This window comes from Phodopus roborovskii, unplaced genomic scaffold (assembly GCF_943737965.1).
Source record: "Phodopus roborovskii unplaced genomic scaffold, PHOROB, whole genome shotgun sequence".
NCBI classification, from domain to species: domain Eukaryota; kingdom Metazoa; phylum Chordata; class Mammalia; order Rodentia; family Cricetidae; genus Phodopus; species Phodopus roborovskii.
The window spans coordinates 26,139,097-26,157,446 of record NW_026126460.1 but is presented as its reverse complement, the minus strand read 5'-3'; the positions used below and the strand labels follow the sequence as shown (position 1 = coordinate 26,157,446).

Genomic DNA, 18,350 nt, shown 5'->3' with positions numbered 1-18,350 from the left:
CCTTCCAGATTCAGACCTTCAAACCACTCCAAAAGAAAATGCAAGTGCGGAAAAAATGAAAATCATGACAAAGGGGAATGGAGAGGACTTGGTGTTTTGTAACTCACAGAAGGCTTCAATTAGACGCCAGTCAGCCTGAGCACTCCCAGTGCTCTACACGTTAATGTATTCCTCCTCATTTACCCTGATTTTTTAGATATCCTAACGCTTTCCAGAACAATGATAGACCCAAGAGTATTAAAGCATTTGTTAAATTGTTGTGAGAATGCATTACCTTGTTCAAAAGAAAAGAAAACCATAATTTCTCATGACTGTCCTTGGGGCCATCTAGGAAATTAATTTTAAAAGCTTATATTTAATTATCATATTATTTTCTAGATTAGCTGCATCAGGATCAATTTCTTCTAAACTAAATGAACCTTATTTTGTAAATTGGTCAAGAAAAAAAATATTCATTCTCAACTCCACAGTTCTTGGAGTCAGCATGTGATCATTCATGTGTTTTCTCTGTCTCTTACTGCTTTTAGAGTTTAAGGAGGTGAGGTTGGGGGCAGATGCACCTGCTGCCCAGAGCACACAAAGCTTTCCTGCTCCTCCTTCACAAAATACGTTCCTCACAATGACCCTCCCTTCTTTTACACCTCTGCTCTCATCATAATACATGTATTTATGCTCCCAGGAATTATCAACTGGTGGTTCTATACTGTCACACACAGCCTCATACAATGACCTCAATTCTATAGTAAAGTTCTTTTTTTTAAAAAAAAGAAAAAATCAACTTCCTAAGACTGCCCATGACCAATGCTAGAAAAATGCAAACTGTTGAATCAAAGGGCTTTAACTCAGAGGCTGAGAGCTGGCATCATAAAACATGTGCAATATTGAAATAGTGCAGAAAACGGCATCACCATGCTTAGCACCTACAGGAGGAGACAACCTACTGGGTGAATAAATCACAGCTTGGAGTATATAGTAACCCCCAGAACTTACTGCATACTTTTGCACTGAATTGGAATGATTTTACAAGGCAGGGCATGCAGGAAGGAGAACTTTAGACACATTTATAAACTTGAGTGGCATGTCTTTCCCTCCACCCAGAAACCATTTCTAACTTCATAGCAACAAAGTGTCAACTATTATGACTTAAAACATCAAAGCAGGCAAATGGCTTCCCAGATGAATCTGCTTTCAATAGATAATGGAGTAAGTCTCATAATGTGCTAAATACTATACCAAATGTTCTACATGTTACTGAATTTAGTCTAAAATATTTGTGTAATCATATTTGCTAAACTAACTTCATTCAATTATAATCGAGTTTTCCAATAATGTTAAAAGTAATTATTCCTACTCACCTACTTTAGTCTAGTTAAGAACATCTCCCTTGGGGCTGGAGAGATGGTTCAGAGGTTAAGAGCACTGACTGCTCTCCCAAAGGTCCTGAGTTCAATTTCCAGCAACCACTTAGTGGCTCACAACCATCTGTGATGAGATCTGGTGCCCTCTTCTGGCCTACAGGAATACATGCCAGCAGAACACTGCATACATAATAAACAAGTCTTTAAAAGAAAAATTTCTTATTGTAGGTGAAGAAACTGCATTTCTAGAGCTGAGTGAAACATTTTTAAAAGGGCTAAGCTAAAGTTGATTGAGTATAGAATCTGTCATCGTTCTACACACAAACACATGGAAATACTAGTAAGACAATGTGCTTCGAAGTCATGGTCTTAGAAAAACTTAATACTAATAACTCACGAATTTCACATCAATTATCTCATGTAGGAAATGCTTTAAACTGCTTATTTGTGTGTGCGTGAGACATGTGTGTTGAGGGAGTGGGACAAATGTGTCAAGGCTTGCAAATGGACAGAGATTAATAACAAAGATCTTGCGCTTGTTTTTCAAAATTGATTTTATTATAGATCTTTGTGTATTTAGAAATATTCAAATAGTCTTTAAAAATAATTTTGATAACTAAATTTTTAAAAACTTTTCATGTCTATGGGTATTTTGACTGCATGTATGTCTGTGTACTATGTGAACTCAGTGGCTGTGGAAGCCAGAAGAAGGCATTAGATCCCTCAGGTCACATGATTTTAAGATGCTTCTTGAACACTGTATTTTTAAAAAGTTAAGGCAAGCAAGGGAGATTACTTGAGGGTAAAGCTTTTGCCATGCTACATGAAGACCTGAGGCCGAATCCCTCAAATCTCTAGAGTGCACATGAAGTTGGCCATCGTAGAATGTATTTGCAGTCTTAGTAGTCCTGTGGTGAGATGGGAGGCAGAGACTAAAGAATCCCTAAAAGCTCTCAGGCAAGCTGGACTAGTTTATAGGAAGCAAGCAAGCAAACCAACCAACCAACCAACCAACCAACAAACCAGAAAACACACACATACACACACACACACACACCACCACACACACACACCCCCAAACCCAAACCAAGAAGAATAAAAAGTAAATCCCACAACTTTTCAAAAATATTAGGAGCTAAGGACTCACACACAAAATTGTCCTCTGACTTCCACCTTGGCACATATGTGCCCACATATAAGCACACATCCCTACTCACAAATAAATAAAAAAGCTTAAGGTATTCCCTACATAAAATAATTGTGATATGAAACATGTTACTTGCTGGCATTAGTTTTTCTAGGTCATGGTTTTGGATTTGTTAGTGTTAGCAATATTTTAATGTCTACATTTTTCCTTGACATAAAGTGATTGTTTTCTTACAGCATTCCTAAACAATGAGGCCAAGCTTCTGGAAGCACTCATAATCATGTCCATACTTGCCAACCTACATATTCCCTGATCAGCACTTGCCAAATTTCTGATACAATATATTTGATACCTTTCTTTCTGCTCCAGGATCAGCATAAAATAATGTATTCACTATCCTTTGAGTATTGAGTAATGATAAGTAAACCAATGATATAATCAACCCACCTCACCATAAGTTACCTTTGTCCTGCATTAGTTAGGACTATAATTACAGCCCTCTTAATTACTAGCATTCTTCAGACGAGGCACCTGAGTCACAGAAGTTCAATAACTCGTCCATGGAACTCATCAGGGGGACAATTGAGGCCTAGAGATTGCACATCTGCGCATTCATATTTAACCCCAGAACCTGAAGAGTGACATCCGTATCTGACTCCAGAACCTGATGAGTTACATCTCAAGTAAGTTAGAATCTCCTGGCTGGCTCCTCTAGTCTCCCTCTCATACCTTATCGTGCAACTCAGAAAAGAATGTTAAGTTCAGGGAGGAAATAAACTCTTCATGTTTATTACTTTACTTATTTAGTTATGTATTACTCTTTAATAAAATACTACAAAAGTGCATAAGGAAAGGATGCCTCTTTCCCAGGAAGTTGTAGAAAACTACAGGAAAGGACTCAACTTCCAAAGACAGGGTCCCTAATTTGTCCTAAAATTTGAAGGCAACAGTGGAAACATTGCCAAAGTAGATTATGAGGATGCAATTACTGCCATGCATGGGCTGTGGGAGAAGATGAATCTTTTCCAGGTTTCATCATGGTGGTCATGGATTATCATTGCTTTTGAAACTAAGACTTGCTTCACTCATATGAAACTGGGGTTGCATTACTCACTTTGCTGAGATACTGTTGGTTTTTATAATCACTGTCTTATTAGAAACATGACTTCCAAGTGATATTTATTCTGGGTTTGGGTGGTGTTTCATATTAGAGCACTTGACTTATATGTGTGAGCAACTAAATTATACCCCTCTCCAAATTGCACACTGCTTTTTAATTCCCTGAATTCTGATGACCTTCTGTGCTTGGTAACTATGAGCAATTTCCCACACGTTATGGTGACAGATATAACCTCAGCTTCTCTAGCAGCACACAATTTCCAGAAAACTCTGAAAGCAGATCAGATTTGGCACATATCATCATACATTCAGGCCAGCTTTCGATTTACTATCAACCAATCATAAGAGTTGTCCTGGTCTCAGCTAACCAACTGCAAAAGGCTCAGGGAGCTTGTGGTCACTGGTAAACGGGGCGGGGGGGGGGGTCTTGAGTTTCCCCAGATAATCAGTGTCACACCATCACACACCACTGCCCTTTGCAAGGAGTCCAGTCACAGGCTCAAGAGAGCAAAGGCTAACGCAAACACTTCCTGCCAATTACTCCCTCAGCAATTGGAATAATTTCCAAATCCCAAAGATGATTTAGGTATAGACATATGCTAGCAAACGCCTGCTATCTTTAAGTTTACTTTAAGTCATTTCATTGGATAACACAGAAGTACATATAACCCTTCTTATCATAACATCTCTGTAAACACTTTAAACCCACGTGTTCAGCTCTTGAATTCAAAGACTACAAATGAATAAGGATCCACTGTCCCAAACTGTGGGAGTTAGCCATGATCTTCCCATCTCATCTGCCTCCCCACCTCCAGCAGAAAGGAAGACTCAGCTTTAGCCTTCTTTGGCTCTACCCAGCAGCTCTCATCATAGACAGCTAATTACTCAGAGTCTCTTGGACAGGCTCCAGAGAATTAGACCCTAACCTTTGTAGTATCACTCGACTTCTGCTATGAGTGTGTTCTCTCTCTCTGCACACCTCATGGAAAATCCACCAAAGCTTCGTCCTGCATCTCAGTTGGACCAGGGACAGCAATCTGCTTGACCTTGGACCCAGCACAAAAGGGAGACAGAACTGTTGGTAGTGACTACAGAGAAGGTGAAAGACTCCTTTGGCCTTTTCATCTTCCCACCACGGAAGCCTCGGCTTTCAGACTCTCCTGCAGGTCTAATACGCGTTCATTAGTCCTAGAATACTATTGCTAAAACGGTTACATGACCATGGATTTGATTCACAAGAGGCCATAGTGAAGCCCATATCTCCCCTATTGGCACTTGAGGGGGAAAGGAGAGTGGCATTTATCACTGACACAGAATAATTCATTTTTCTAAAATAAAAGCGGGGGGGGGGGGAACTACAGAGAATTTTGAGGAGTGCTAATCTTTAGTCAGATCTTTGTCATTCTGAAACACGTGACACAGGATTACCGGATTAATTACTTCTTGCTGCTTCCTAAGCAAGTGATTAAAAAAAAAAAAAAAAATCCACTGCAGGATTTTAGGAGAAAAGCTAAGATGGAAGGAGAAAACACTGAGGCAATACTGCCCTCTTGTGGCCACATAAGAGATTGTAAATGATGTGGCCATTTGAAAATGTTTAATAGCATATGAAGTGTTCAAGTTCAGTGTATTATTTTTCAAACAAAATTCATTTCTGTTGCCTCTCTCTCCAGTCTCTGTTCCCGTCCTCCATGGTCACCTTGGGCTCTTCAAAGCCTGGCAGACCCCTTTCAAAAGCTTCCATGTCACATGTTGAATCCCGCTTGTTCCCTAGAATCATCTCCTACCTAGTCTACCTAGTTTTATAGTATATACGCATTCTCACAACCTTCATATTACACAGACACATCAAACAACCGTGTGAAAGTTGGAGTATTTCATCTTTAAAATCTCCTACAGTCTCATCTTGTGAAGTTGTAAAGACCAACTATCACCCCTTTTAGTTGCCTGGTAGAAGCCGGCTGGTGCCATCTCTCCGCTCCAAAAATCTATCAGTTTTAAAGGTACCCAGATGAAGGTTCTAGGACCTCCCTTTCAGAAACATTCCCGGGTTTGCTTTTACATCTAATAAAAATGCCATTTACGGTGGCATGGGCCCATTTCTTCTAGTCGAACCTACTTGTGTGGGTGAGGAGGGAAGTAATATCCCTCACCTCTGTTCCTTGATGCTCTTGCACAAGGTCAAAGCTGGAGAGGCAGAACCACAGCTGCCAGGGAATCATCGTGATGTGTTCACAGTTAGGAGCAGCAGCACCACAGCCTCAGTCTAGGACAATCTGTATTTGAACAGATTGAAGTGTGCACAGCCAATGACTTCATCTGAACACCACGCCATTGTTGCCTAAGACAATTCCCTGATGCTGCCGCGAACATTATACAAACCTCTTTCCTCAGAGGGTGTTTCAAAAAGCTAGAGGTTTTGAATGACTTCATCTATGTTTTTAGTGCTCTTTGCTAGCCACTCACTCAACTAGTGGAACTAGTCATTCTTTTCTTAGTTTTGTATTTTGTGAGATTTGTTTTGATTGCTTTTAATTATGTGTGTAGGCTTGTGTCTGTGTGTGTGTGTGTGTGTGTGTGTGTGTGTGTGTGTGTGTCCGTGTAAGTGTAGGTGCCTACAGAGGTCAGCGGCATCAGATATTTATGAAACTGTCTTTGCAGGCAGTTGTGATCAACCTAACATGGGTACTAGGAATTGTACTTGGGTACAATGCAAGAGCACCATCTACTCTAACTTGCTGAGCTATCTCTTCAGTCCCTATTTTCAATTATTTTTTTCAAATAATTTAAGACATGGTATGTATGATGTTTGTATATATGTGTGTCTATATGCATATGTACATATTCATGTATGTGAATGTGGGTTAACTCATAACATGGCCTGTATAGGGATCCCAGGGAAAATTCAAGTATCGTTCTAGACCTTCCATCTGTTTGAGAGGGTTTGGGCTATGACCATCACTCTGTGAGTGTTCCCATCCCCTCTGATATCACAAGCTGAGCAGGGTGGAGCTCGTTGGAAGGGAGATATAGTCTCTTCACTGTATACTCCAAGCTACCTGGCTCAAGAGGCTTGAGGGAGTTTCCTTTCTCCTTCCTATCTCTTTATAGGAACCCTGAAATAACAGACACTCACACTATCCATCTGGCTAAATGTGGGTTCTGTTGATTCAAACTTGAAGAATCCTCAAGCTTGTGGAAGCATTTTCATTCACTGAACCTGGTGTTATTGTTCTGAAAAGACTGCATTTCCCAGCTTGCCTTGTGGCCTATGGAAGTCATTTCTGCTCCTATATGAGGAAGCATCCCACTTTCCTCGGTAGGTAAAGCATGTCAGGTTGTCTGGGCTCATCTGCAGATACACATCAATTGTTTATGGATATGTCAGTCACTGGTTTTAGTCTTACAGAAATTGAAATGTCTTTTAGGTATGAATAATATAGTAAAAAATTGTTTCATGCTATTCTGCTCTACAGCGAAGGCTGGCACTGGAATTGGAATTTAGCATGCCTTCCTCATATCCAAACAAGTTTGTTCAAAAGTATCTTCTAAAGTCTCTATCCTGGCTAGTCCAATCACTTGACTCTGTGACATTGAAAAGGCAGAAACACGGAGCAGCCCAGGAAAAGACATTTTTTGCACTAGAGAACAACTAAGAAGTAAACTATTCCTTACAAACAGCAAGGTGTTTAATGCTCTTAATTGCCCCCCCCTTCTGGTTTTGTTCACTGTCTCTAAAGCTTCCGTTGAAACTTTAACTTTCTATATTTTAGGGTTTGTGAATTCATTGAATGCCATTTAAAAGGAATGTGTAGATAATCTGCTATAATATAACATGTATGTAACATGAACTAAACTTTTTTTCAGGAAAAGGGTATGTACCTTGGAGTACCACATGGTTCATGGTTTATTTTCATCTTCATTGGTGTGTGAGTGTGTGTGAGTGAGTGTGTACTGGTGTGTAACCCTTAAATTGCAATAAACTTGTGACTAATGATTTCTAGTTCAAGCAAAGGCAGTCACATTAACTTTGAAAGTCCTCTCTCCCCCTCTAGTGGTGATGAACTGCATAAGAAATTTGCAAAGGGCATTTGCTCTAGAACTCTGATGGGAATGGACTTCAGGGGATTCACACAACCCAGAACCAGCACTGGAGAGTGAGATGGGCGGAGGTCTAGTCCCCCACCATCTGTTACATGCTTTGTGAACATGGAATTCTGTTTCACCTGCTGCTAATCAATTGCTTCATCTGATAGAGCATCTATTTGCAGGACTGCCATAAGACAACACAGACTGTAAGCCAAATTTATATAGATGAAAACACACAAGAAAATAGATCCCTTTCTTTTTCTGTATAAGATTCAAGAGACACAAATATCTAGCCAGTACATTGATTCTGCGGTGGAAAGCTTCTCAAGATATTTTTCTCTGTCCCTTCGTCCAAGAGTATTTAGAGTGGAAGTTCTGGAAAAACTGGGAGAGCAAACTGGCATTGTGTATGTGAGCCCTGGCATTGCTGGGGAATCACCCACGTACACTTCCTGCTAATAGAGGTGAATTCACATCTACCTGCAAAGGAACTGTCAGACAAATCAAAACCAGAGAGAAAGGGAGAGAGAGAGAGAGAGAGAGAGAGAGAGAGAGAGAGAGAGAGAGAGAGAGAGAGAATTTACTTGAAAGAGCACAGAAGACAGAAAACACTCCTGATGGAAGGCGCCACTGTGGGCTGGAATGATTCAGAGTGCTTGCTGCCCTTGTAGAAGCCACAGGTGTGGTTCCCAGCATTTGCAAGGTTCTTTTACACTTATCTGTTACTCCAGTCCCAAGGATTCAATGTTCTTTCCTAACCTCAGTGACCACCATGCACACGCACGGTACACATACACATTTGCAGGCAAGACATTCTTTAAAATGTTCATTAGAAAAAACAAAACAAAACAAAAACAAACAAACAACAACAACAACAACACAAGCCAATCCCCTTCTCTACAAAAAGAGCAAGAAAAATCTTTGATACTACAACTAATTCACACACCAGGATTTGATTCTGGATATTTGAAGAACTTTTGGGACTAGCCATTGTGAGATCTGAAAACAAGCTTCGATTATACCATAGAATTGAACCCTTATCGGTTACTTGATTGCTTTCATATTTAGGTTAGTGGAGGGGTTTAAAGAGATATTCTTGACACATTGAAATATCCAGAGATGGATTATAATGCAAAGAATGTTAGTCTGTCTATTAGTATTCACGTTTGCCTAGAGTAAGGAAAAGTAAGCGAGCAAAATGACCTTAGGAATTCCACCCATTTGGGCTCTTTTGAGCTGTTTCCTGCTTTAGTCCTGTTAATCGTTTACTTTAAGGCTCTCTTCTATAATCATCTTGCCATCTGGTCCTTAGGGATTATGTACAAAGGAATGAGCATTTGACTTCTAAGGAAGCAGCTCTTGGCAAGTCACTGAATATCCTAAGCAGGCCAGTTGCTTTATTCACAAGATGGAGAAAGAATGAGTACTGGAATGCTTCTTAGGTTTTTCGGAGCTTAGATATTTGTTCTTCATCCCCTCATGAGTTTCCCCCCATCCCCATCTTTCCCTCTTCAACATCCATAACTCCCCTGATGCTAGTGGCTTGAGTCTAGCTGCACTGTCAAATTACACAGCTTATAGATCTTTGCTCCTTTACAAACCTGGTGTCTGTTGTAATGACCTTGTTCCCTTTCTTGTTAAAGTGTCCATCAAATGCCACTTCCTCCTTCTATAAAGCTGCACTTGACCATCTTCAGTGACATCTCCAACAGTGGCAATTAATCCTCCTGTCTTCCGTGTACCTACTTCTTAATTATACTGATCTGTGGGTGCACACACATGTACACACATATAACTGGTCTGCTTTGTTGGGCTGAAATTCTTCAGAATATAAGGAATTGGGTTAACAGTTTTGCAAGCCAGAACACCTATGAGACCACATATTGTGGCAGCAGCTGAACCATGAGAATCTGTTGACTGAATATATGAAAGCCATTGGCAAAGTCTAACATAGGTCTGAGCATTACTGCAAAATGCCATGACAGCGGCAAATGTTAGTTCTCAAGGCTTAGTCAGTGGCACATAAAAAGCCATGCTAAATAGGTGATAGGGTGCGCAAGAAGTGGACAGCTTTTGCAGACAATGATGACATTTAGAGAGCACAGGAGTTTAGAATACAAACAAAAACAAAATGGCCTAAAATTCCTTTTTTGTCCTTTGCACTTTTGAGGAGTTACCAGCTGCTGGTTTCTGGCCTATGTCATGCAAGACTGCCAGAGCAGGACCCTACCCTGAGGGTCCCAGCATCCAGGGGCTTGCAGTCACCCACCTGGCCTGCCAAGATGCAGCCGATGGGAAGGTGAAGGACAGGTAAAGGTGGGGGCAGAAAAGGATCCGGTTCCCTCTACTTCACCTTCGGGGCCCCACACCACAACCTCATTTCTGTCACAGGTACTGAAACCTGTCACTCCAGTGGAAGCCTGAGCAGTTTATTCTTGCTCAGGGTGGGAGTTGGGGGGGGCAGGTAAAACGCTGCCCCTTTTTGTGTGTTAGTTGGCATGGCCTCTCTGTGAGCCGCCAACAGCACAAACTGAACCTGATTGTAATCAAGTCAGTGGATTATCACCCCAGCCATTGTCTGTCTCTGTGAAATTTAGCTGCTTTTGAATTTTTGACTTTCACTTTGGCTGCAGAGATATTCTTAAAAACTCTGCAAGTGTGTACCTAATGCAGAATCACCGAAGAAGCACGTGGTCGTGGGCCACAGCACCAGTTCTGTGAGGCTGTGACAGAGCAATTGAAGGGGTTGGGGTGGGGTGAGGGTGGGGGTGAGGGTTGTGGTCAGGGTGGGGGTGAAGGAAAGAACAAAAACGAGAAAAATCACAGCTTCAATAAACTTATCCTTTTTTAAAGATAATGCCTTGTCCTGAATTATTTGTGGGAAAGACTCCCCTCCACTCTGTTCTCTGAGACACTACAGGTTTCCATACACTTCCATTCACTCTCCATAAGGGTTAATGTTCTGCCCCAAACACATATTTGTATCACTGAAGGACAGAATGCATTTCTCTAATGGCACCAGTGATAATGCTATCTCCTTTTGCTGATGAAGCTGGTTAAAAATAAACTTCCTGTTCAGGAATGTGTTTGATGGGAATTTCTTTCCTCTATGAGTTGCAACGTCGCTGTGTTACCTCTCAGTGGGCATTGCCTTTCTATTATCTCCCTTATTTCCCTGGTCCCTCTCAGCAAGCTAATGAACTCCTCCATTTACTGGCTGGTGGAGAGATGTGTAAGAATTATGAGAACTGCTGTGGGGAATGCCCAACTTTCCACCAATCATTATCACAGCATGCTGCAGGCTTATCCGTTACACCTTTATCCAGAATCACTTCTTCAGTGCATACTAAGATAGCTAGAACTTACTAACTTGAAGTATATATTCCCATTTTAAAGAAACCTGAAATCTAATGCAAATACAAACAGCACTACTGTATCTCTGGAGTTTAAAAAATGTCTTTATGGGAAAAAATGAAAATGCTACTATAGTGAGAAATGTGATATCTCTTTTCTCTCTCTCTCTCTCTCTCTCTCTCTCTCTCTCTCTCTCTCTCTCCCTTTCTCTCTCACTCTCTGCCTCTTTCTGACTTTATCTCCTCACCCAAGAACTATCTGACATATGTCTATAAATGTAAAACTCTGATAGTAAAGAAATTCAACAGTAATTTCCCATGCTCCTTGTTTAGGCACACATAGAACAGAGGTCACATGTGTTAGGAGCAGTAGTGGTCTTTGTTGGGAAAGGAACTGACAGTTACTCTTCTGAAATAGAGGGATGGTTCCAAGACTTTAAGAGCCATGGCCAGGCCTCCGGCAGGAAAGCATTGAAAAAAAAAAAAAAAAGAGTATATTTAATCGCAGACAGCCGAAGTGGGGCCTAAAGGGGAAAGGTGGGGGTGTCTCCTCTTCCAATCCAGCAGGAAGGGGCATCATTAACTGGGATCACTCAAGTGAGCATATATGAGCCACAGCCATCATGTGCAGGATGATGGATACAGATGGGTGCAAGAACAGAGAAGAAACCCTCTCAAATAAAAGAAAACAGTTGACTCATATCCTTTGGGTTAGGCATCACATGATTTAGTTCAACATAACGGACCTGATAGAAAGCACGGAGAAACCATCAATTGAAAACTGTTGAGCCATAGTACAGCATGGCTTCTTAAATCCACTCTAAAATAAAGGGGGAGAAAGGGAGGGAGACAGACAGGCAGGCAAGCAGGCAGGCAGAGAGACAGACAAACAGACAGATGCTTTCTTCAGGTTTCAGGATATGGTCTCTTAGAATGACATGCCTCTTCAAGAGACAAGTCTGATTTTTATAAAACAATGTCTTTCAGCCAATGTTTACTACTAGGTCTTTTATGATTGTGAAGAAAAGGAAAAAAAGGAAAACATGCTTGGGATAGTAGGAACAGCTTCATAGATAGCAGATCGCATTTGACTGTGACCAGAGGTTGAACTGTTGCTCATGTCACCTCTAGGAGGTTCCCAGAAGTTAGGGTTGTGCAACATTTATAAAATCCCCTGGAGTGCTAAAAAGCACAAAAGATTGCCTGATAGTATACAGTGGGACCAGGGAGTAGTGGATAGATATGAGAAGTGGTGTATAATTTAGTTGAACAAGACCAGGACTGATTCACAGGGATCTTGAAATCCTTTGAGTAGTACGTCTTCCTGCACTATGAGCAATGGGCATCTCTACAGAATGTCCCACAGGGAAGGGCGTGCAACATATAACATTACTCTTTTATAGGTGTGCAAAATAAATCTGGGCTAGAGATTGGAGTGGAAGAAATGGACTAGGGATAGTGGTCTTCCTATAAGTGCATAGCTATCTTCCAAAATACATCTGTATTCAAGAGAAAAAAATTCAAAGCACAAAAGTGAGGGTGTATTTGCTTCTTTCCTGATCTCCAACCCAATGGGTCTCTTGTTCTCTTGATGCATGCCTGTGCTAAGAAGTAAGAGACAATTATCTGCATTTCTGTATGCAAACAAAATGATCAAAGGAGCCATATGATGAACAAATGAATGGCAGAAAAAGAACATTGCTACTTTCAAACATTCTAGTCTAAGATGTGCTTTCAAATCCATTATCTTATTTTTGGAAGAATTCAGAAATCAAAATACTTGGAGATTTCACAAATTTGGCAACACCAAGATAGTGTGTGAATGTCTGGATTCCCCAAGGACACTCCCCCATGTTTTATTATTTAGGCTTCTCTTGGTAAATGGCACAGATTGGTGATCTACCCAGAGTGCATTCCAAAACTAAACAACTTTGGATCCATGGGCTTCTCCAGAAAGCCTGGTTTGTTCCTTTTCATATGCAAAGTTGATGGTATCAGGTAGGATTACTCTTGACACTCTTTGGTCCTTCAAATGACTTCCTCATTTTCTAGGAACAGAACCATTAAATGCAGCATTTCAAATACCATCCCTGTCAAAATAGCTGACAACCAGGGATTATTAACCAGCTCTAATGCAGCCTTGGCTTCACAAATACAAATGCTTTGAACTGACAGTATGGTTATTTTTCCCCTTTAAAGTGTCTATTTATGGGATTGCTGTGGAAATCCAGAAGTCAGGTAAACCTTAGCGAATACATTAATGTCTGTTCTGTGTCGTTGGTTAAATCTACATGCACACTCCTGAAGCTGATACTTTCAGGTCCGGACTTGAGAAGGGTTGCACACTGTTTCAGAATGTACAATGTATTAGATGTGCTCAAGGCACATCTTCAGAGACATGCACACTCACATACATAGGCATGTACACTTATGTATGCTCACACCAGTACATGCACATTTATGCACACACACACACATGCATGTGAGCATGCACACACCCTGAATACTCATATTGACTTGGATGAACACTAAGGCATCCTTTCAACATGGTTAGAAGTTTCTCCTGACACTACTCTACACCCCACAACAGAATGTTGCAAACAATAGGTGATGCCCGGCTCTTTTCTAGCTGTCAAGTAGCTCAGGTATCAGCAGGCTTGGAGATGCCATCCCTATAATCAGCTCATCAGCAGCTTGTAAAAGAAAGGACTACAACTACAAAGGACTATTGAACAACAGAATGGGATTTGAATTGAATCTCTGACCCTGGAAAGGAGGCGTGACATTTGAATGCCTAGAAAGTTTATTAGGAGCTAACTACCAAAAACTTTACATGCTTGTTCTCTAGCCAATGGCTTTCTGATTCCAAGTACATCATGATACCCCCTCATTTTAAAAGGGGGCTGCTTAGTCAGTGAAGTACCCCCAAAGAAAAGCTGCATGTTCTCGAGACATTAGACATTCAAAGCTGTGGTGCTTTGAATGAGATAGCACCCAGAGTCTCATGTGTTTGAATGTTTGGTCCCCAGTTGGTGACACTGTTTGGGGAGACTTAGTAGGCATGGCCCTGCTGACAGAAGCATGACACTGGGAACAGACTCATCAATCTCATATCATTCCTCATTCATTCTCTCTTCTTCTTGCTGCAGTCCAATATGTGAACACTCAGCACAGCATACTCCTCTAACTGGCTAGTGGTTGCCATGCTTCCTTGCCAAAATGGACACTTATCCCCCTAGATCATAAGCCCAAGCAAGCCTTTCTTTTTATACATTACCTTTATGATGGTATTTTATCACTACAATAGAAGAGTAACTAATACACCTGGAACTCGCTATCCTGGAACTCGCTCTGTCGGCCAGGCTGGCCTTGAACTCACAGAGATCCTCCTGCCTCTGCCTCCCAAGTGCTGGGATTAAAGGAGTGTGCCACTAACGCCCGTCATCACAACATACACTTTCATCCCTTTCTTCTGCAACAATATTCTGTCTTTCTGAATTTTTTTTCAATGGAGAACACAAGAGTTGGGAACCAAGAGGAGTTCAGAGTCAAATCCCAAAGATGGAGCCACATTGACAACATCCTTTCACTTCGGGGACTCTAAGTCATACCCTCCTTGGTTGAAGACTTGGTGAACTGTATCCTCTTTTAAGCAGTCTTCACAAAAAAACAAACAAACAAACAAATAAACAATAACAAAGACAAAATACCCAAATAAACAACAAAAACAAACAAATAAACAAAAAACAAACCCTGCATAAGCACATGAGCGAATGAGACTGTGAAAGACAACTGATAAAGGAAGGATGAAGAAGGTAGATGTGTGTGAGGCATGGCTTTACTGGAATGACCTGGGCTTGCACCTTGGAAGCATACGACTAGTCTCAGATGTTGAACTGACAGAGACATTCTAGCTTCAACTTCCCCACTATCAGAAACACTGTGTCTGTTTAAGAGATAAAGGCATACAAAGCACTGATAATTTATGGTATGGATATGGTAATACATGATTCTGAGAATGGTGACAGTTGTAGGAAGAATACAAATGCTGCTTTAGATATCTGTATCAACCTGAGGAGTAATATTCATTTGTAGTTCAGAATACAAGGGGACAACTAAAGGTCTCTAGTGTTTCTTCAGAAAGGCATGCACTACTGTGTGACTGTGTGTATTCTTCAAATAAAGCAGTGCCTCTCAACTTGTGTGTCAAAGCCCTTTGGGTGCGTCACTTATGAGATTTTTTCATTATGATTCGTAATGGTAGCAAACGTATAGTTTTGAAGTGGCAATATGATGATTTTATGGTTTGGGGTTGATCACCGCAACATGAGGTATAGTAATAAAGGGTCGCAGCATGAGAAAGGTTGAGAACCAGTGGAAAAGTAAAGCGAGGTACAGCTAGTGAGCAGTATTAATGCATGGAATTTCTTCATACTCCACTAGTCACCTCAGTTAGAGGTAAACTTACCACTAGACAGAACTAGACAGAACTTCCTTTTAAGAAGGACTCGGGCTACTCATTTCAAATACATTGGTGGCAGGAAAAAATTCAGGAATATACTCTTCTGTTTGCTGAATTAAGCTTTATTTGTTTGTTTGTTTGTTTGTTTTTTCCATACTTTAATTTCCCATTGTGGAAGAAGGGTCACCTTTGTTTTTGAGACACAGGTTGCATGAAGATGATTAGAATGAATGGACGATGTCATGAAACTTCATCCATTCAGAAAGATAAATAGCACTCGGAGTCATTGGATGTGACTCCTTAGTTTTCTCTGCCCAAAATGTGCATTTAAAAGTAAGACAGTAAGTCTTTAATATAAACCTCCTTTGAAGTACAGGTTGTAGTATACAGTTCAGTTGCTAGGGGGAGCCATGTATCCACTTTTGTTAACTTGCTCCAAGCTGTGTGTGCAGTGGCCTGTTTCAGTTGCTAAACATATATTCTACAATATGCATGGTGTTTTTTAAAGAGAACACGGTATTGGAAACATCAGGGTAGTAAGTCTTAAGGCAAATTCTGACCTTAGCAAAAATGTGTCCCATGTTTCCGAATCTTTTGTCCTTAAACACAAGGGATGATAGCATCCCATGTAGCAATAGTATTATTTCCATTGCATCCGGTTATCATTTAATTCAAATAGGACAATAAATAATATTAGATGACAGGTGAGCTGAAATTACACCTCTGGTTAAGTTTTCATACACTTTGCTTCCAAACTTAAGTACAAGACCAGAAGAAAAAAGTCACTACTGCCTAGCAAATTCTGAGTGCCTAATTCCTCATGGTTCTATGTAGGGCTGGTAATACTGGGGAGAAGCAAGCAGTCCATCAGCATTCACCTTTTTGTAATATCACTGGTTGGAAATTCTCCCTTAGAATTTTCCAGTAAATAGGAAAATTAAATTATTGGGAGAGTAAAATAAAGGAAGAAGAGAAAGAATATTTTTTCTAGCTATTATTATCTACCTAGGCCTTTGCATTTATATATATGTATATGTGTGCATATGTATATATGTGTATGTATGTATATGTGCACACACACACACACGCATATATATGTATATGAAGTCACATTGATTCTTGAGAATACTACTAATCAATGAATACTTCTAATATTTTACAGAGAAGAAAAAAGGCCCAGAAAAAAATGTGTCACACATTTGAGTGTTTAAGATCTACCATAGGCTCTAGGATCCCATCAGCAAACAAAATGAAACATACAAATGAAATATCTCTGGGGAAGCTGTGTTAGCCACCTCACACTAGCACTCCCAATTGCCATGCGGGGGTAGTAAAAGCACTCATCTGATATTGCACAGCCTTGGAATGCTTTGCACTTGTCTGTGTGAGTCCTGTGTGCAAGAAGCAGAGAAGCAGGGATGACAATGAATGGCACGGGATTGTCACTGTGCAAACTTCACCTCAGATCCTCAAATAACTTCTGTGCCTTTCACAGAGAAAAATAAGGAAAAAAAGAAAAGCTTCGGTTACTTTATACGGTTCCTGCTTCCTTATACCATCAGCTTTGACTTCTGATGATAAAGGTATAAAGGACACATCCTGCTATGGAAGACTGTAGGGACAGGTAGCAGACACCACAGCATCCTTTGACCTAATTGCCACCCCTAATTGCCACCCTTTGGGATAAAGTTCTAAATCACTCACACCTGGGTGTGAAAGATGGCACACTGTTGTGGATTGGCATGAGTTTGTTAGCCTTTATTCAGCTTGGTAATGTACTTCCTAAGATGCTCCTATAAGAGTAATGGACTCAAGAAGTGGCCTCTAAATATCTTTTACTTAAAACATTCAAATTTAATGACCATACAGTATCTAAATTATAAATATCCTATGATACCGTGGTTTACAAAGTGTAATCAGAATCCTTGCCATCTGAAAACCTTTCAGGGATATAGAAATTAAATTATTCCAACATTTCAAGATCCAGCTGCCATTTAAAGGTAATCTTCCCTTTATTTAACTCCAACAGTGATTAAACAGAATAGAGAGCGCTACAGAATTATTGAGAGTACACATAAGATAATGGAGATTTTCCTACTTGCATTATGTTAATGTAACATCATTATAATGCATGGGTACAGGTTAGATTAATAAGAGCAGTAGTCTTATTGCTAACATTAGTTCATTTCATATTTCACAGAAGTAAATCCAATTCTCATTGAAATAAGCATTATTTCTGTAAGACACTCTGCTAATAGAATTTCTTTTTCAGTTTGAAGTAAGTACAGATAAACACTTCTCCAACAAGAGCTGATTTTGTATAATGATCTTTGTGGCTGTTTTCCATGTCCTCTATTTTGGGCTTTTCTGTATTTAGAAATGCATGCTAAGCTGACCTAGAGGTACGCTAACATGAATGACAGATACTTTTGGCTAAATCTCTACATGGCCCAGAGGAATCTCTGCTGTGGAGAAGCTTGGTGTTCAGTAGAAGGTCAGTGTTGGCTGCTGAAATACCTATTCACTTTTGGTCATTCTTCTGTTTCCAAGTTATATAATCATAAACACACAACCAGACAAATATCCATAACCTACAGGTAACCATCTATGGATGTGGAGAATTTCCTTTGTGTTGGAAGGGACTAATCTGCACTTAAGTTTTTACTAGTTTTTCAATGTTTGAGAGACAGTAGAGAAGAGGTCTTTCTGTCACTGTGACACAGAGACAAGTGTCTCCTCCCCACATATCCTGTAATCCTTATGTAGTTAATATGGCTACATTTACTCACAAAGGCCTTTAGTGGTTTAAATTAAGACACAAG

General features: G+C 40.3%; 1 protein-coding gene across 2 annotated transcripts in view; it reads right to left on the bottom strand.

The window, feature by feature from the left end:
- Positions 1–18,350, bottom strand: part of Nyap2 (neuronal tyrosine-phosphorylated phosphoinositide-3-kinase adaptor 2) — a 227,562-nt gene that overhangs the window by 16,252 nt on the left and 192,960 nt on the right. The gene's annotated exons all lie outside the window — the stretch shown is intronic.